The sequence below is a fragment of the Wyeomyia smithii genome, chromosome 3 (genome assembly GCF_029784165.1).
Source record: "Wyeomyia smithii strain HCP4-BCI-WySm-NY-G18 chromosome 3, ASM2978416v1, whole genome shotgun sequence".
Lineage (NCBI taxonomy): Eukaryota > Metazoa > Arthropoda > Insecta > Diptera > Culicidae > Wyeomyia > Wyeomyia smithii.
The window spans coordinates 59963464-59970844 of NC_073696.1; the positions used below are offsets into that span (position 1 = coordinate 59963464).

The following is a 7381-nucleotide window of genomic DNA, read 5'->3' on the forward strand; positions in this document are numbered from 1 at the left end:
AAACCAATGCGAAAGTTGTCCCAAATGGGCATAACAAAGGTTTTGAAATACTAATGGGTGATGGGATTAGGTTTCCACGCATCCTTCAGTAACAATTCACAGTCTTGCATCAACTATTTTTTTTTTGTTTGTTGAAATTTTCTCTAAAGAAAAGCATAAGAAAGGTTTCAAATTACTGGTAGGTGACGGGAAATAGGTTTCCGCCCATTTTTGCTTTTCAACAGTCTTGCATCAATTAAAAAACTTTTTTTTGCTTGTTGTAAAATTATCCTAAATGGGCTTAAGAATGGTTAAAAATTACTGATAGGTGATGGAAAATAGGTTTTCGCGCATCTTTGAGTAATCATTAACATTCTTGCATGAATTTAAAAAAAAAATTTTTTTGCTTCGATATAACGTAACTCGATATAACGTAGCGGAAATGAAAATAAAGTTGCCTTATATCGAGGTATGACTGTATTACCGGTATAAAGTAGTGGAACGTTTTAACCAAAAATGACCAACTTTTCCCGCTCTACCCTAAGTACCGATTTATGCATTAGTCATATGTTACACAAATTTCAAAGTTCTATTCCAATCCAATCCGACATACAAAAACAAACACGAAAACAAACGCAAAACGAAACAGTAAGAATGATACCAACCGCCCTCATTCACTTCGTGTCTTGCACGTACACATAATCGAAGAGTGAACGTAATAGGTAATAAACGAGCGCTGCCATAGCGAATGACCGCCACCTAGAAACTAAAAAAAACGATCAACTTTACTTTGACTGTTTTTTCTCTGGGCGATCGCTTGACTATATCGAGCAGTCAAGTTGACTGCGGAAGGCGTTCGCATTCGTGTTTTAACAGTCAACTTGCGATCCTTTGAAAAGCACTGGAGTTTCCCACACGTACCTTTACTGCCGGTACTGTCACATACTGGTTTTGGTCACTTTTGAGTTATCATCGGGAATCGACTTAACTGTTATCATATTTTCTGGAAAAAAATAAAATTGACACTTTTGTATGGAAAAACATGGAAAAGATACCAAGTTGTTTTTGTCCCATATTGAAAGTACCCGCATTAACGTCCCACTGCATAGTGGTGCAAAGTGCAAACATATAATTTTGCTCCAGATTAGTGTATATCGGATTATTTTAGGCATAGAAGTATGTCATTTAATTAACTAGACTAATGTTGTTTTTCTGTAGTACAATCTACGTTGCCAATGATACTGCCGGTTGCTGGTTAAATTCATATGTGATGGGACAAAATATGCGAGTATTTTTGAAGTGTACCCGCATATTTTGTCCCATTTTGTGTTTTATTCAAGTTATATAACGTAAAACCAATTCCATACATGGTTTTTTGTTCTCAATGATAAACTTGTGCTGCCATGAAACTGTTATGGTCGTTGGTTCTGGATGTAATTGCTGAAAATCCGAAAATTCACGGATAATATTAAATCGCCGTTTTCTCAACATGTTGTTTTTCATTATGGGACAGTTATCCGGGTACCGGCAGTTTAGCTCATTCGCAGGATCGCATTGACTGGGTGGTGGCAGGGCACTCTCGGAGGAGTTTGGGTTTAACCATTGGATTTTACGTAACAGCCATGGTTAAGAGTTGTTACAACCAACTTCCTTTCGAAGGGTTTAGGACCCTCTGCTTCGTTTCTCAATAATTCAAGTCTATTCGTAAAGGCTAGACTAAACTAAGGAGAACTGTAACAGGCGGAGTTCAAAACTCGCGAAGTATGCTGTCTTATGATGCGATTCCCAGTCTCGCAACGGGGCTGCCATCTTAGATATGGCTGGCGAGGCACCGCGTTTCGAAACTCAGCCTCCCGCTCCTCAGACGCTATTATACGCAGCTCATAACATTGGGATACAGCCGCGTACGATCCCTTTTCCCAGTCAGCATACGACCATAGTTTCCACCAGTAGGAAACTTGAGCGGTAAGATCGGAGAATTAGCAATATGTTTTAAAGTGTGTTTTGATTGTGAAAATAAAATTTGTTTACCGTGCCTTGCGCTAACAATAGCTAAACGGACGGGGGATTGGAAAAAATTTGACATATGGTTGTCATTACAATTAGCACAGGACATGTGTCCTTTTGGTGAGAAGGTCTCCACAAATGAGACATTTTTGGTCCATGTTACAGAATTGTGATCCATGACCATAACTTTGGCAAATAAGGCATTGCTTTTCATCTCCGCCAAACTTTCTTTATATTTCCACTTTACCCACACATTATAGATAACATGTGCTTTGTCAAAATGTTTCAATTTGTTAACCTTAATGCGGTCGAAATGAATAAAATAATTAACAAGGAAAATTCCAGCTCTCTGACTGTTTTTACCTCGTGATTTTTGTTCCATTAGAATTACTTGGGTAGGGGCTATGTCAAGTTATTCTGTTAAAGTAAGTTTGATCTCATTAACGGTTTGATCGTTGGTGAGACCTTTCAAGACAACCTTGAACGGCTTGGCGTTTTTGGTGTCGAAGGTAGAAAATTACATATTAGCAGTCAAATACTGAAAAAGACGATTCATTGACTCGGCTAAAAAGCGGCATTTGCCTCTACGGCCAATTTGATAGGTAACTATTGCGTCAGAAACAAACGTTGAAAGGTGGAACTTCCTCCTTTTTAGAAGAATGTACATTTTGTATAAATTCATTAGTAACAACTTCCACTTCGTCGATTTCTTGCTCAGACAAAATATCAAAAACGTCCTCGCTGCATACACTCGAATTGTCCGACAGAAAATGCTCTCTCTTTCTCCTCGTAGTGATGCGCGGTACTCTTTTCGCCCTGTCTTGGAAAAGACTGATGTGAACTAACCTTCAGATAGTCTTCAAAAGATTGACAAAACACAAACTTCGAAGCTGTAGGCAGTCAAAGATCAGTCCACAAGCAACCGAAAACACATCTGATCTGTAGGACAACTCAAGACGCACTGATCTCGTGCGATCTTATTTATGTTGATGTCTAGTTTAAAAGACAACTAACCGCCAGATAAATTTATCGCACCATTTGTAGTCCCACGTTGAACCTGCGTTAGTGTATTTAGGCACGTACTCTCATACGTTTTTTATGGAGTTTTTTTCTAAAAACATTTTGTTCTAAAAGTTGAATCAAATTTCAGGAACTGTTCTAGCTCACTTCCAACAACTCCAATATTGGTTCACGACCTGGATGCAAGAATTCATCAAAAAAAATATAAGTAGTGGAGAACCTACTCTTCTAATTTCATAAAAAATTACGTAACGTAATGTAGATCGCGATATGAGTCTTAGTTATTTTTCTACGTTTAGACGGACTTGATCTGAAAAAAAAAATCTTTTATCATTTGAATGAATAGAGCAGTTTTTTTTTAAATAAAGACTGGAACGCGCGAAAATTGGTCGACAAAAAAATCGTTTCTTTCAGTCAAAATTCATAATACAAAAATCTTCCTATTTTTATTTTAGTAGTTCATCTCACATGTTTAAAGGAAAAAATGTTTGTTTATTATTTTGGTTTGCCAAATCCAAACTGCCGTGCCATCCGCTTAACTCCTTTCATTGAATATTGTACAGTGGTCTTATCGACCTTATTCGTCGCCAAACGCCAGCTAGATTTATTCTGCTGCTCGTTTTCGATGGATTTATTAGTTTTTTTGATATTTTGTTTGACCAAGTCTCAATTCTGTTCGAAAGAGGTGAAATCTGGGCTGTTAAGAGGGTTGTGGTCTAACGGTATCACAACCACGTTGTTCGTATCGTACTACTCGATCGCCTTTTTCCCATAGTGGCAGCTTGCCAAGACCGACCAGAACAGCACAGGCCTTTTATGTTGCTCTAGGAATGGTAGCAGTCGATTTTCCAGGCACTCCTGGACGTAGATCTCTTAATTGACGGTTTCGTACTGATGAAAATGCCACTTTTTAAACCACAAGTACATATGGCCTACCGGACGAGGTATTTTTTTGGGAACTTCGATAATTTGATGGTTTTGTAAATTGATGCCACCATCCCTTTTCCAGGTACGGTATAAAATTCCTGTCCCGGAAGCTGCTTGAAATCAAACTTCACATAAGATTCGACACTCACGGTCGAACTTTGTAAGCAGATTACAGTTTCCCGGACCACCGTTTTGCCGAGGTGTTATGTTCGTTATCTGGGTTCGCCACCTCCACCATCTTAAACGTCGACAACCCGGCTCGTTTCTTGGCTCGCTACACATTAGTATGGGAGACAATGAGCTTGCCAGTGACGTATTTGATGGAGAGGTTAGGATTCCGCTTATAATTGACTGCCACCGTTTTCATCGTCGCTGCTACGTCCGAATTACGTCTGTCGACCGCCAGAAAGCCTAGAAACGGCGACACCTGGCGGTCGACAGACGATCCCCGAACAGTTTTAAAATATATGTTACGGTCGATTTGGCCACATCCAGCACTTTTGCTAATATTGCGTGCGAGAACGTCGGATTCTCTTGTTGCGCGAGCAAAATTTTGACACACTGTTCCTCTTGCTTGGACGCCATTTTGAAAACTGGAGAGCAACCGGTGAAAATTTATTTTAGCAACCATTGTATATACACTCAACTTCCAAATGCAACATTTAATGTTTTTTTTAATGCATTTTCAACAGAAATAAACAAATTTGAAGTCGACCAATTTTTGCGCGTTCCAGTCTTTATTGACTGCCAGAATCTTTCCACAAAACACTGAATAAAGAACCTTATACACATACACACACATGGCAACCAACAAAAAAAAACAACTGGTTGGCACTTCACATGATGAACATCGATGCAAAGTAGATTGTAAGATTTCGATATGTTTTTATCTAGCCCGGATAGGCTAGATAATGATGAAGGGGACCAGCAACTGCAACGCTAAGTTAAAACTGATTGAAGCTGTTGATGTAATTGGGTAAGACTTTGTTCAGGCGAAAAGTGATAATAGGCAAGACTTTATAATATTCATTGAACAACTTATTTCATGAAATTCATTTGGAACAAATGAAATCCATAACAATATTTTCTCAACAATAATGAAAATCATGACATTCTATTTACACCTTGGAGTATTCGTATTGAAAAGGAGAGGAGGTTGAACGAATTCGGATATAATCATCTCTGTTGATAAAAAAATCCGCAACTTGATTCTGAAATGTTAGCAAATGATCTTTAGCGCAACTTGTCATTAGATTTCTGCGAAGCACGTGAAAAAAATATCGTTATTTATTGAATGATTATCTTCAAAAAAGGTAAACAATCGACGGCGTACAACGTCGCAAAAAAAGAATTACTTTAAAGCCATTGGTAGGTAACCGAGAAAAATACAAATATATATTATTAAACAATAAACCATAGGCTTTATTGTATATTTCAGCGCAAGGATACAACAATTCGTGCATGCTCACAACACAATAAATCAACCTGTTGAAACCGTTCTTATCTCAGTAGCAAACTTCATATATCATATTATCTGTATTCCACGCCACATTTTTCATTTCCAAACAATTCCTTCAATCCAATCTAGATAACTGGTAACATTGGTGTATACTGCAGGCGATTTCGCCACACCACACGCGGTACCAATAGAGGTAACACCAATTACATGGTTTATGCAACCCTTTGGTTCCGTTAAGACCTGCAACGGCCCCCAGAATCGCCCTGACAAGTATCTTTGCCACCACCCTTGCTGCCAATGCACAGTTGCTCTTCCCGAATACCTCTGCGGAAGCTCCTCAACGTTATGAACTGATCCACACATTCGTCTCTATCTAGGAAATCCAATTGAACTTTGCGTAGCACATCGGTTGGATGGGCATCTGAAAGGAAACTTTGGTTAGTACCATTTTCAACTTAGGGTAAGTATGTTCGAAAGTACTTGCAAAATCGATATGTCCAAATCCACTGGCAATCACTGATGTGAAATTGAACTGCGTATCATGCCATAAACATGCAGGTCGGATGTACATTGAAAATCGAGTTACCGGTTGATCGAGCTTGATCAAAGCGATATCGTGGTAAGAGAAGCCGAATTTATGCTTAGGGTGTCTCCATATAAATTCTATTCCGATATCGGCCTGATTGCCATACTCATCCCGTAAGTCATGTTCACCCAAACGAACGATTGTTGGGCGACCATTTTGCATGCAGTGAGCAGCTGTCAGCACAAATTGTTCACTAATCAGTGATCCACCGCATTTGAATTCAAACTGATCCGGAAAATCCTTCTTTGGCCATCCAAGCAGAGCATGATGTGGAAACTCGCCTTCCTTGGCTTCCTCGCCACCTACAATCAAGCTAACGGATTTGGAGCAGTTGAACACTTCGAATATTATCGGCGTCGGATTCAATGTCAGTGGAATCGCCGCCGCTCTGCTGATCGTTTGGTTACGATATTCTAAGCATTCTGAGAAATATTTCAGCTAAAGTTAATATAGTTTTAAATACAGAAACTTCACACTTACTAAGTTGTGATATACGCAGGCCTGTTTAGGTGTCGATTTTGACGAAAAGAGAAGTGAAAACAAAAAGAAAATGAAACACAATTTGACTCCAAATCAAGACTGGATTTATGCAATTTATGAACCAGGCATGTAGCGAACAGCATCAGCACGTAATGAGCAAATGTTGCTAACTTCATTGTCGTTTCCTGAAATCAGACACGGTTCGAGGTGAGAACGTGGAACAGCGATAGGAAACTGAGCCAGTCGGAAGGATCTATTGTCAGCTATATAGTAAACACATTTTGGGCGCACACGGAGATGTTTTGGAATGACATTGACCTTTACTTTCCGTGAGCGAAGAGTAGGGTGGCAATGGGATGCATGAAAAAACTGTCATCATCGAATTTAAAGAACCGACCATGTACATATTGTTTTTTCGCTCAAAATAATAGCCTGTACAAAATTTAAGTTTAATCAGACATGATTCGGGGGAACCTCAAAGCGTCTCAAATTTCAGTGTTCTTACCCTCGAAAACTAACATGACTAATAGAAAATTATGTTTACAATGCCTAATGAACATTAAAATGATTTACATGAGGTTTGGTGAATTATTTTAATGTTTATTAGGCTGTCCATTTTCGAGGGTCAAAACATTAAACCCTAAATCATGTTCGATTGAGCTGAAATTTGGCAAATTTGACATAACCATTTTCACTGCCACCCTAGTGAAGAGTTCCAGTCTAACTCAATTTTTGCTGGGCATTTGACAGTGGTACCACGGTACCGCTAAAGTCTAAACGGTCGAAACCGCATTTTGCATCTGTCCACTACTTCACACTAGAGACGAAATTACGTTTTGAACAGTGTATTATATCAATCGCCACCGAAGACTGGCGTCGGTTTTTTAGGATGTGCGTGGGATGAATTTTATTTATTTTCCCAC

The 7381-nt window shown here is 39.0% G+C and overlaps 1 pseudogene; it reads right to left on the reverse strand.

Moving 5' to 3' along the window:
- Nucleotides 1–5438: 5438 nt before the first annotated feature.
- Nucleotides 5439–6979, reverse strand: LOC129728297 (serine protease snake-like; annotated as a pseudogene).
- Between the last annotated feature and the right edge of the window lie 402 nt (nt 6980–7381).